We start from the raw sequence: 13,978 nt of genomic DNA, 5'->3' as shown, positions 1-13,978 counted from the left end.
CCTTTCTGCAATATGCAATCACAAAGAGGGGTTAGAGCTTCAACATATGAATTGGGAGGGGCAACACAATTCAGGGTAGAGCAGTGTCTACCCAACTCTCCACATCTTCAGCCTTTATGGGCTTCACTGTTTTTACACACATCTCCTATATTACACATAACTGGATTCCACTCTCTTTGTAAATGTGAGTCTCTTAATAGATGAGTAGGACAATTTACATTTATTTTTAGGGTCATATGTTTGGTCAAATTTGGGTACTCATTTTTCTTCTTTCTTAAAGCCTTGACTTTGAGATATGATGGGAAAAGCATACAGGTATACATGGAAAAGACAGGCATGATCACAGTTAAAAGTGAAGACAATCTAACCAGAAAGCTTGAATGCCTATCAGCTAATGTTGAAGCTAAACTTTTGAGTCTGACATGCTGAAGGGCTGAAAGGAATGGTAATTAGTATTCCTTTCTTTCTTCTTCACCCTCTCCTTTGACAGCATCTATGCCAATCTCCTCATAATCCTTCTCGAGGGCAGCTATGTCCTCCCAGACCTCAGAAAACTCTATATCCTCCACCTCCTCACACACATACCAGTGAACAAAGGCACATTTGGCATACATCAGGTCAAGCTTGTGATCCGGAGAAGACCAGGCCTCAGCAATGGCTGTGGCATTGCTCAGCATGCACACAACTCTCTGTACTTTGGCCAGTTCTCCACCAGGTACCACAGTGGGAGGCTGGTAATTAATGCCAACTTTGAAGCCAGTGGAGCACCAGTTCACAAACTGGATGCTGTGTTTGGGCTTGAGGAGTGGCAATGGCAGCAATAACATCATTGGGAGCCATGTCACCACAGTACAACAGATAGCAAGCCACGTATTTACTAGGGTGGGAGTCACATTTCACCATCTGGTTTACTGGCTCCACATGCATTTGTCATCTGTGATACAGAAAGCTGTTCATGGTAGGCTTTCTCAACAGAGATGACAGGGGCATAGGCAGCCAGACGTTAGTGGATGTGGGACTAGGGCACCAGGACGGTACGAAATTCTGTGAGATCAACATTCATGGTTCCCTCGCATCTGAGGGAAGCAGTGATGGAAGACACAACCTGGCTAACAAGGCAGTTAAGGTTTGAGTAGGCTGGGCATTCAATACAGAGGTTTCTATGACAGACTTCAGAGATGGCCTCATTGTCTACCATGAAAGAACAATCGCAGTGCTCTCAGGTGGTGTGGGTGGTGAGGATGGAGTCGTAGGGCTCCAATCCAGCTCTGGAAACTTGATGGGCTGGGTGAATGGAGACCTCCAGCTTGGACTACTTGCCATAATTGGCCAAGATATGTTCCATCAACAGGGAGCTGAACCCAGAACCAGTTCTTCCTTAAAAGCTGTGGAAAACCAAGAAGTCCTGAAGATCTGTGCACCGGTCAGCCCACTTCCAAATTCAGTTGAAGACCTTGACAGCATAGCACCCTCAGACACAGTCGTTGACAGCATCTTCCTTGCCTGCAATGAGCTGCTCAGGGTAAAAGAGCTGGCGATGGGTGCCAGTGTGAAATTCATCAGTGATAGTGGGTTCCAGGTTTAGAAACACTGCCCTGGGAATATGCTTGCCAGAACCTGTCTCACTGAAGGTAGGTGCTGGAGTCGTCTCCTCCCCTAGTGGTCTTGTCACTTGGCATCTGGCTGTTGGGCTGGATGCCATGTTCCAGGCAAGAGAGCTCCCAGAAGGCATTGCTGATCTGGACGCCAACCTGGCCAACATAGATGGAGATGCACTTACGTATGGCAGCTACAGCTGAGCAGGTGCAGGTGACAGGAGCAGACACTGGGTCCTTTTCATCATCTGCAACAAGCTAAGGGGTCAGGTAAGTAACACACTCCGGTACTCATATTTTATGCTAGGATTCCCTCCTCTTGCCACTGTGTAGTCTGTTTTGTTATAATGCCAGCTTGATTTCCCCCCCTTTTAATAGTTTGCTTTATGTTGCCTAAATGAAAGGCTTTTCCTTGGTCTTTGAGGGCCAGTATTTGGAAATACTTGGAAATGTATCAATGTTGTTCATTGTGTACCAAATTTTTCCTGGACCACACAGTGCAGCCTTTTCATTCGGAGATGCAAGTCGCGTTTTTTTTTTTTACATTTGCTTTTATTTAAATTCAATTTGTCAACATATGGTATAACACCCAGTGCTCATCCTATCGTGCATATTTTATTTTCTAAAGCACTTTATTATCATCCCCCGGCTTCTTCTTAAAGGATACCAGTAATGCATATGTTGCGATTCTTTTGCCTTCCATATCTTTCACCTTCTCTTTAATCCCTTCTAAGTTTGTTCATTTCCAGTTGATTTTTGCTTGCTTTTCTTAATTCTGTTCACCTATTCATCAGTGATGACAGCAGTGCCTATTCTCTTTTGTGTTTATTCTGATATGCTTGTATTTCAAGGATTGCTTCATTTTCCTCTTCTGTTTCCTTCCTGAGCTCTGCAAGTTTTTTTATCTCCACCTGTGACATCCTTATTATTTTCCCCAAGCTCCCAATTGCTCTGCTTATGACTGTTTCATTAAGTTGCCTTAGCTCAGAGTCATGTAGTCACAACTTCCAACATTTTGGTGGCCACTTGTTACTGTGAGAATCCCATTCTGCCCTATATATCCCATGTCTCCTCCTCTCCTTTTGTCTTATACTAGCTTTATACAGAACCTCTGCTGTGTGCCTCTATGTGTTCATTTTTCAATGACATGCATTCTTCCTGGACTTTGGAACTGGTTCCATGTTGGGAAGATGGTGAGCAGTTCCAGGCTAGCAGGCATTCTCCAGGGCTTGAAGAGAAACTCATTATTGCAAGGTTGCATACGTCACTTATTTTAGCTTTGACCTCTGTCCAGCCAACAAACATGGGCAGCTAGAGAGTAGGACACATAATTCAGCCTCTCATCCACCATCTCATCAGGAAACAGACAAAAATGGCATTTCTACATGTATTCTTTTTAAATTCAATTCTGCTTTTCCCATTTCTTTGTGGGATGAAATAGGATCCAGGGACCTGGTTCTCCTCCACCACCACAAACAGCTGTCATTCTCATGATTCCAAAGCCAAGATAGTTGGCTTTGCCCCTCAGAGCGCCATCTATGTAAGAAAATGCTTTCCCGCCAACTCTGTCTGAGATCTACATCCACAAACACCCCCGCTGGAAGTCTTCCTGCACCCACATTTGATCTTTACTGCATTGCCAGTTCTCCCCATAGATTATCTTTTTGGGGGTTAATCATCAGTTTTATCAAAGGTAACATTCATATTTCTGCCCTCCTTTTTTCTTCCCGGCAAATTCTAAGGAGGATGGAAAAATATCTTCAGTATGTGCTTTTTAATAAAAGCCCCAGTATTCACAAAAGCTCAAGTTTAAAGTGAACACAAAGAGTAACCCTTTAAAGGGGAAAAATGTGCTGGCAAGGGGACACATAGCCCAACAACTGATCATGGAAGGTAGGAAACAACTACTTTGGTGATGCCTCACTAGGGGATGAGAAGATCCAATGTTCAGACTATGTCTGCACTGGTCCCTCCTTTTAGAATCCCTTATCCCACCCTTTAGAATCCCTGGTACTCAAAACGTGATCCATGTACCAGCAGCATCAGCATCAGATGGGAGCCATTTAGACATGCAGAACCTCAGGCCCTACCTTAGACCTCAGACTCAGAATAGGAATCTACAGGGTTTGTTTGTTTTATTCATGAGATACAAAGAGAGAGAGAGAGAGAGAGGCAGAGGGAGAAGACGACTCCCTGCAGGGAGCCTGATGCGGGACTCCATCCCAGGATCATGACCTGAGCCCAAGGCAGATGTTCAATCACTAAGCCACGCAGGTGTCCCAGGAATCTATGTTTTAACAAGATTCCCAAGCGACTCATATACACAGTAAGTGTAGAGAGCACCACTGGAAATCACGGTTCTGGCATCACTTCCCTTCACTGACCCAATCACCTGACACTCCTTTGTTACACACACCTACGACCTTTCTTTTCTTTTCTTCTGACCTCTCATTACTGAATTATCCATTTATTACAATGTGTTTAGAAAAACCTAATCATCTGTATTTCTTGCACTAAATTAGTGCCAGGTTCCATGGCTATACTACAACCAATCAATAAATAGCTGCTGAATGAGTAAGTGGATGTGTACCATATTATACTTATGTCTCAGAGCATTTTTAGTGGCAGTTAGTACTTGCCCAATTTCCTACCAGAGGCCTCCATGCACTGAACTTACTTATGCCTGGGTCCACCTGGAATCAGCCCTCCCACTTTGGAGAAAGCCCTGCCAAAGGTGAGCCAGGAAACTAAGGAATGAATGGGATCTCTGAAAAACCCAAGAAATTTCATCATTTAGGGCACACAGTTTCCCAACATTGTATATGCTTACAAATGGCACAAAAAGATCCTGTTACCTGAGCATCATTTTGGAAAATATAATTATTATTTCTGTGTGGGAAGGGACAACACTTCACTGGCACTAGAACAGATCCCCATTGCCACCATCCCCAGGCCAGAGAGGGTGTGTTGCAGCTGTAAGGTCCCAATGACAGAGGAAGGGCTGGCACAGGGGTGGGGGGTGCTGAGAGGGGCTTCCCTGCTGCTCTGCTCACACTCAGCTCCAGCAGTGCAATTTTTCCTATCCATTGCCCTCACCAGGAATAGGTAAAATTTCCATTCTTGGCTGTAGGGGGCTGTTTTGATGAGCAAGGAATGAAAAGTGACAGCTTGAAACTAGTTCCCCTACGTAGATAATTAAACCTTTACTAAATATAGTAGGTTTAAAAAATGAATGTTCACAACACTGAAACAGAACATGCTAATTCTAAAAATACAGACTCTCTTGCTGTGAAAGTCCTCTCAGGAAAAGGGGACACTAAAGCACAACAATGATTTTATTCCTCCTGCCCACCACTCCCACCCAGTGAGCCAGTTTGTTCCAGCACCAGGGTCACTACATGGCAGGGGAAGAAGCCAGAGCTGTTACCAGACACTCTGAAATTCTTGGGAAACTAATAGGAGAAAGTCAAGGGAGAGGAAGTTGTAAGGTAGAAGTGCTCTCTGTGGGATCCTGCCCAGCACCAAAGCAAGCCAACCAGCTCTCTCTTTTTTTTAAAAATATTTTATTTATTTATTCATGAGAGACACAGGGAGAGAAGCAAAGAGATAGAGTGAGAAGCAGGCTCCTTGCAGGGAGCCCAATGTGGGACTTGATCCCTGGACGGGGATCATTCCCTGAGCCGTTGCAGATGCTCAATCGCTGAGCCACCTAGGCTTGCCTCTTTTTTTTATAATAAATAAATGTAAAACTTAAGTTAATATGGCAAGGAAATTTCATTAGTTTTGCATTGTACTCCATGATGCATTTTGTCAGGAAGGACACTCAAATTTTAAAAAACTATTTAGTCAAACTCTCACTCTTTGCAGATGACATGATACTCTATATGGAAAACCCAAAAGACTCCACCCCAGGATTGCTAGAACTCATACAGCAATTCAGTAACATGGCAGGATATAAAAATCAATGCACAGAAATCAGTTGCATTCCTATATACTAAGACTGAAGAAAGAGAAATTACGGAGTCGATCCAATTTACAATTGCACTCAAAATGGTAAGATACCTAGGAATAAACCTAACAAAAAGGGCAAAGGATCTATATTCAGAAAACTATAGAACACTCATGAAAGAAGTTGAGAAAGATGCCAAGAGATGGAAAAATGTTCCATGCTCATGGGTTGGAAAAATAGATATTGTTAAAATGTCTATGGTACCCAGAGCAATCTATACATTCGATGCAGTCCCTATTAAAATACCATCAACTTATTTCACAGAGTTGGAATAAATAATTCTAAAATAATTCTAAAATAGAACCAGAAAACACCCTGAATAGCCAAAGGAATATCGAAAAAGAAAACTAAAACTGATGGCTTCAGAATGCCTGACTTCAAGCTCTATTACAAAGCTGTGATCATCAAGACAGTGTGGTACTGGCACAGAAACAGACACACAGATCAATGGAACAGAAGAGAGAACCCAGGAATGGACCCTCAACTCTATGGTCAACCAACCTTCAACAAAGTAGACAAGAATATCCTGTGGGAAAAAGACAGTCTCTTCAACAAGTGGGAAACAGTCTTTTCAATTGGGAAAACTGGACAGCTACATGCCGAAGAATGAAACCGGACCATTTTTTCACACCAAACAGAAAAATAGACTCAAAATGGGTGAAACACCTAAACGTGAGACAGAAATCCATCAAAATCCTAGAGAAGAACACAGGCAGTGACCTTTGTGACCACAGCTGTAGAGACTTCTTAGTAGACACAGTTCAAAGGCAAGGGAAACAAAGGCAAAAAGGAACTATGGGACTTCATCAAGATAAAAAGCTTTTGCACAGCAAAGGAAACAGTCAACAAAATCAAGAGATAACCACCAGAATGGGAGAAGATATTTACAAATGTCTTATCAGATAAAGGGCTAGAATCATAAATCTATAAAGAACTTATCAAATTCAACACCCAAAGAACAAATAATCCAATCAAGAAATGGGCAGAAGACATGAACAGACATTTCTCCAATGAAAACACACAAATGGCCAACAGACACACGAAAAATGTTCAACATCGCTTGGTGTCAGGGAAATACAAATCAAAACCACAATGAGATCCCACCTCACACCAGTCAGAATAGTGAAAATGAACAAGTCTGGAAACAACAGATGTTGGTGAGGCTGTTGAGAAAGGGGAACCCTAATATACTGTTGGTGAGAATAGAAGCCAGTGCAGCCACTCCGAAAAACAGTATGGAGGTTCCTCAAAAAGTTGAAAATAGAGCTGCACTATGACTCAACAATTTCACTATTCACAATTACCCCAAAAGCAAATGTAGTTTTATCTGAAGGGACACATGCACCCCAATGTTTATAGCAGCAATATCCACAATAGCCAAACTATGGGAAGATCCCAGATGTCCACTGAGTGAATGGATAAACACGATAAAGATGCATCTATATATCTACATATATACATATATGTATACATATATATACACATACGTATACATATACAGATCTGTGTGTCTGTTTTTGTACCATACATATAAGTAGTAGAATACTACTTAGCCATGAAAAAATGAAATCTTGCCATTTGCAATGACATGGATGGAATTAGAGGATATTATGCTAAGTGAAATAAGTCCATCAGAAAAAGATAATCATATGATCTCACTCATATGTGGAATTTAAGACACAAAACAGAGGATCATTGAGGAAGAGAGGGAAAAATAAAATAAGATAAAATCAGAGAGGGAAACAAACCAGAAGAGACTTTTAATGATAGGAAACAAACTGAGGGTCACTGGAGGGGAGGGAGGTGGGGGGGGATGGGGTAACTGGGTGATGGACATTAAGGAGGGCATATGACGTAATGAACACTGGGTATTATATAAGACTAATGAATTGCTGACCTCTACCTCTGAAACCAATAATACATTATATTTAATTGAATTTTTCAGAAAGAAACATATGCACATATATTAAAGCAAATCAAAATAATTGGAATTTTGCTACTCAGTTTGAAACTGTTAACACTGTTACTTGACCCTGTAGTATAGGCTATAATTTCTTTTAATAAGAAAATAAATAGTTGAGGTAGCTCAACTCAATTATCAATACTTGGGGATTTCAGAGCTTGATTTTATGCATTTTATATTGATACAGGTAACTATTTCAGCCCATATATTTTTACAGATGTTGTCTTTGTCTTGAATAAGAGTAACGTTTATCAATAAACATGCTTTTAGAACAAAAGAAAAAAGAGAAAAACTTTGAGGAAAAGTCAACTTCCTAGGAAGGTACCATCTTGAATGATTAAATCACAAATGATCTTGACTCTCCACTACCTCCAAAGCAATTATACCCAGATCTCAAAGAAGGCTGTACCCTGGTCATAAAATGCTCCTTTGCAATTCACCTGGTATAATGACAAATGACCAACAAAGCTCCAAAGAGTTGTCTTCACTTGGTAAGTTCACTTCCAACCTGTCCTCTTTTGATCCCACTCCAACCAGAGAAAAAGTTTCTATCACGGGCATAATGTCCCCATGTTGCTTTGATGCAGTGGTCAGCCCTGAGTCATGCCAGGAGCATGTGACAGGACTGGTCCCTCCCTTCTTGACAATCTTTGCCTTTCACTCATCTGGTTCTCAGCCCACCATTCCCTCCTCTGCCCCCGTGGGGACAACTAAGCTGGGAGGGAAAGCTGCATTTTGCTTATGTGTAACCTCATTTGCAGTGACCATGCATTCTGGTTTTGAAAGGCTTGAATTTTCTTCCCAGCAAGACTGTGTATGTGAACATGATGGAACAATAGCCTTCGTCCTCCCAAGATGTTACCTGTATTTTCAATCCTTTATGTATGCTTTCTCACAATTTCCCACAAAAAAATAGTGATTAGTCCTGAGATGGTGTTGCTAAAAGGTAAAACATGTTCACTAAATTTTCTTGGTTTTTCCCCACAGAAGAAAGAATATGGTTCAATTTATAGTTTTTGAGAATGTCAGAAAATCATGACATGAAAGAATTCTCATTCATGCCTCTAAAGCTCTTTAGTTGGTTTAGTTATTACAGTAAGTCCCTCTCCTGGTTTACCGGGGACATCCTCCTTGCCCCAGCACTCCACATCCACACACACACTTGAGAGCAGACAAGCTTTGTCTTCTGTTTAAGCTGCCACACAACAAAGAAAAGATCCTATAGCTTAGAATCTTTCAGATTCCTCTTTTTGGGCTCTTAATTGATTCTTTCTTAGTGGATATGCAAACCTCTGGAATGGAGACAAATAAGCAGAAATTATAACTCAAGGTAGGACAAAGGATGCCTGCTACCATATTAATATGTGACTGCTTTTGAGTTTTACAACTGTTAGGACTTGAAGAAGTGCCTAATCAGGTGTTTGCATTCCTAGATGAAGGAAAGAAGGCCAAAAAAACTAAGTCATTTGCCTAAGTTCTAACTGTGATCAGTGCCATACCCGGACCAGAGCAGTTTCTCCCTCCAGCAAGACAAGGATTTTCTTGCCTCCATGCTCCGCTACAAGCTCTTAGCCTAGGCCTTACCGAGGGTTATCACTGCTGGAGAACGCACTGCACAGAGCCCCGCACCCTTCTACCCTGGTCTCCTGGTGTTGGGACAACATTCCTACAGAATCCTTTAAAACCATAGTCTCTGATTCACATCTGGTCCATTAGGTCTGATTATCTCCAGTTCTGCCTGGACTTCTACCAAAAGAAATCCATTCACTACCAAAATCCCCCCCCCCCCCCAAAAAAAGGCTCCTTGACATTTTTAGAAGTTTGTAATTTAAATCTAAATGCGGGAGGGGAAGGTTTGATGTAGTGGCTCAAAGAGTAGCAGGGGAGATTGGCTTCATTGTTTTCCACTTGAAGATAATCAGAGGATTATTTCCTACCATCTTCCTTGGAAAGTCTGATATTCATTTGTTTCTCTGGCACAGGGCTCATTAATGCTTTCATTTCAATCAACATCAGTTAACTGTGGGTTCTAACTACAGACTTCAATTTCTTCAAGAGAGCCCTCAAGATTTCTGATTTCACTTTCTTCCTTTGGTAATTTTATTTTCTCTCCAAGTTGCAATCTCCTGGTTTCCTCCTAAGGAACAGGTTAACAAATTCCATGAGCTTCAGTGTACCAGCCTTATCTGTACCTAAGTCTCCAGATATTCAGAATAAATTATCTTGCCGATTCCTTGTCACTTGAAATGTCTTCTCACATTAAATGCTTTATAATGGGGAACTGCCACTGCAGATAAATGGAAATAGGATTTCTATCCATTGCCTTCCAATTCCCTGGGCCTAAACACATCCCTTTATCCCCCAGGAAACAGGGCTGAAGGTTAATTATTTTGCACTGCTTTTCTGGGGTGGGCCTCCCAGCCCCAGCCATACCCTTTATACTGACTTTTATTGATATCATTAATACTTCATAATTTCTAAGTGCTGTGGATTGTTCCTGCTTCCTCAGAGGAAGCTAGCACATCCTTTCCCTCATATTCACAGTACCTAGCAGGTAGTACCTACCTAACAGAGTAGCTAGTGAGCAAACATTTGTTGGCTTTTCCCAACTCTTGACAGAACTTAACTTTCTGTTCTGAGAGGGAAGCTGAAACAGCTTTGCCTTGGCTATATGTATCAAGTAGAAGGGAGAAGGCAGGAATTACTACTTAGTGGTTTGGGGTAGGTTTTTAAAGATTTATTTATTTATTTATTTGAGGGGGTAGGTATAGAGGGAGAGGATGAGAGAACCCCCCCAGCAGACTCTCCACTGAACATGGAGCCCAACATGGGGCACAATCTCATAACCACAACCTGAGCCAAAATCAAGAGTGGGACACTCAACTGACCAAGCCACCCAGGCGCCCCTTTACTACTCATGGTTTTGAAACAAATGCATTGGCTATGGATTTGTCCCACAGCTCCCCATTCTATGAGGTGCTATGCTCCTTTAGCTTCCCAATCTAATTCTCACTAGCCCTGGCCCACTAGAGTTGACAGGAAATCCAATCTTGGTCATCTTCAGGCCACCATATGCCCCATCCACTGATAGAGGAACACTTGGAGCTTCTGTAATCCATTTGGAGAAGGGTCTCTGCTCTGATCCTCCATCTGTCTTGGCCATAGAACCTCAAAGTGTAATGTCCAGCCCAATGGCTCACACCATGGTGGGTGTCCCCATTATTCACAGGATCCTCCCCACCACTGGCATCTCCCTGCCTCTGAGAGTCATAGGGTCTCTTCAGCAGGCACCACCCTCGGGATGCTCAGTACTGCTATATCCTCTGTGGTGAAACCTCAACCTTTCAACTTTCCTGCCTTCCCCTGCCGTCAGTCCAGGGCAACAGCTCCAGGAGCACAGGTCTATGCAACAAGAGTCAACTAGTTCTCTCCTGGACAAAGGGGAACCCAGACTTCCACATAAAATGCTCTACCAACCTCCACTGGCAGAAATGGAGAATAAGGATAGAGAAAGAAACTAGAAAATCTATTTTCTCCATCATTTCATGTCACCATGAATAACTTATTTGTACTATTTGTCACATCCATACCTAAAGATTTGATAAATTCCACCAAGAAAATATTCCAAAAGAAAAGGCAGGAAGGTTTTTATTTCCTTTTTGAAGAACTGGGGACAAATAATGAGGGAGATGTGGGGCCAGGAAAACTCTATTTCAGAGGTATGAAGAGCTGCTCTGCCTCTCCCATTCTGTAACCCTCAAAATAACAATCCACCATCTTTCTTTTCATGGAAAAAGGCTGTACTCACAATAAGCTCACTTCACTTTGCCCTGTTTTCATTTGTTACATCCTTGACCTGCCCTCCAACTCCACATGCAGTAATAAAACCAGACCAATTGGGAAAAGTTAAAACAATTTTGAAGATTCTGAAACTTGCTGTATGACATTTCAGTTTTTCCAAATAAATTACTTTGAGAAGGTAGATTGGAGAGGAAATCATGGTCATTTCAAGAAGTCTTTCACCCTTGAGTGGAAATTATTTAATCTGACAGTTGTTCAGATGTCATCTCTAAAATGACCATAATCTACCAGCTTATAGGACTCAGGAATTTTTTTTTAAGTCTGACTTACAGAAAGGACATTCTTAACCTCTAAAATTTAATGGGTGTTTTATATTGTGTTTACTTTTTCCGTGGGAGCCGAGAACAAAATCTAGCATGTCTGACACTTTTAAGAGATGTACTTGTTCTGTATTCTGAATCCAATTCCAATGTTGAAAGTTCAAGAGAAAGTGCTTAAAAGGAAATAGTTTCAATGTATATTTATGCCACAATGATATTTGTAACATGTAATATAATACATAATATTTAATTCATAATTGCTAGAATTTAATTACTTTGTGAACTTTCAAATAGGATCTATCAATACTTATGAAAAGATGGAAAAAGAGCTATATTATATACTTTTCTTTCTTTTTCATTATACTCCCCCTTTACAAGCAGAATGTCAGTTTTTTTATGTTAGAGAGGGTAAACTGAGGCAGAAAGCAGACAAGGTCTATGAAATTTTCCATTGATTTCTGAGGGGGTGTGTGAGAACTATACATGTAAGGCCAAGAAAATGAAATGAGGTCTTTACAAAGTGTCAGAGACAAATTAAAAAGGAAATGAATTTCCCACCCCAGCCTAACATCACTCCAGAAGGAAAAAAAAAAAAAAGTCTTCCCTAGACCAAAGGAGAACAGAGCCTAGGGACAAGAGTGTCCTATCCTAAGAAAAGGATCCCCCGGAAAGACAGTGGCTGTACCACACTCTTGTGCAGGGATCCAGACCCTTAGTACTTCAGGGAAGCAGGAAACTGTACGGACACAGCCCCCACCCCCAAAGCACGCCATGACCACAGTAAGACAAGTCACCAGAAGTAAACACACCATCCAGACAGGAACCCAGAGTGATTCGGCACCAACCCATGAGGTCCAGGACCCAGGATCCAGGACTAGGACCACATGGGGAGACAGTCATTCCCATACAACTGCTTAGACCACAGGAGTCATCTTCAACATTACCATCACTCTCTAGAACCTGGGCTCCAAATATGGGATGAGAGAAAAGGTGGACCCAGACCTGACTGCCATTTTTCCATGACACAAACCAGAATGGGGACTCAGGAGAAATTATGATGGATTACAGGGAGAACATCAGTATGTGTGGACTGAGACTTATACCCACTCTTAAGGAAATATTTAATCTTCATAATATGTTTTTCAACTAGGCAGAGAGACATTTATAGTCTTTATTTCATTGACCCTATCTACTTTTATTGCATTATGAAACCAGCACATTGTGAGGAAACTGGAAATCTACAAATGTTGCATACTGGCAGTGCTCACCACTTGAAGGTCAGGAGGAAAAGTTTATGATTTTGTAGATAAACACACAAAGATATAAACAGCAAAACAGAGCAGGTGAGTGATAGGACTTAATGTAGTTCTATTTTATTTTTCATGGATCCTGTGGCCCTCAGAAAATATGCCAACCACTATTTCATAACATGAGACATCCTCATGGCCCAAATAAGTATTATTTAACTAACTATATGGCATCAAAGAGTCCAGAGACATTTGCTTTCTCTTGCTTGTTGTAGCCACAGGGGAGAAGCTGCTAAAAATCAAGCATAAAATTTAAGTGTAGGTTGTTGGGTTTTCAACATGAGTTGAATTCAATCTTGCCCAGTCTCTCATGTGAAAGTGAAGGCACTGATTTGGAAAAAAATAAAGCCCTAAAATATGGAAAGATGACATCTGGTTTATACTGAAATGGAACTGACAATCCTGAAAGACCAAGTCACCCTGAGTCTTTCCTATCCATGGAAGTACCTTGCCCTCTTTTGTCTGAGGACATCAGCTTCTCTTTGCTTGAAAAGCCTATGATAACATCACCTGGGGAAGATGACTTGGTAGGAGATGCTCATCCTCCTGAAGACGCACCAAAACTCTAACTACTTCTTGTAGACACTTTACTCACATCTAGGGCTAATTCTCAGCATGCTCCAGGGAGTCAGGTACACATGGTAATACAGAAGGAAAGAGCTCACACTCCAAAAGAACTACAGGATTTTGCTAAATTATTGGTATAAACCTGGGAAACATATGTGGGAGTAGGTTCTAGGGATGTTAGAATAAGGAGGATGAAACACTAGTCCGGGCCACATTTGTTGGTATGGATGTATTTCCTAGAGATTCTGAACTTAGTGTGTTAACCAAGCAGCTAGAAGTGGCCCTAACGATTTATGTGGCCGATTGGCTGAAACTTGGTCCCAACGGCGGTCTACATTTAATGAGGTTGAAATATCAGGGAATACAAAAGCTTGGGGAGATAGGAATGCTAAAGAAGATTCATTATTTATGACCTG

The 13,978-nt window shown here is 41.5% G+C and overlaps 1 pseudogene; it reads right to left on the bottom strand.

Annotated features, from left to right (window-relative positions):
• Positions 1 to 449: 449 nt before the first annotated feature.
• Positions 450 to 1,694, bottom strand: LOC129514202 (tubulin alpha chain-like; annotated as a pseudogene).
• Positions 1,695 to 13,978: the final 12,284 nt, after the last annotated feature.

The sequence above is a fragment of the Nyctereutes procyonoides genome, unplaced genomic scaffold (genome assembly GCF_905146905.1).
Source record: "Nyctereutes procyonoides isolate TBG_1078 unplaced genomic scaffold, NYPRO_anot_genome, whole genome shotgun sequence".
NCBI lineage: Eukaryota > Metazoa > Chordata > Mammalia > Carnivora > Canidae > Nyctereutes > Nyctereutes procyonoides.
The sequence above is the reverse complement of the archived record's forward strand: the minus strand, read 5'-3'. Positions and strand labels throughout refer to the sequence as shown.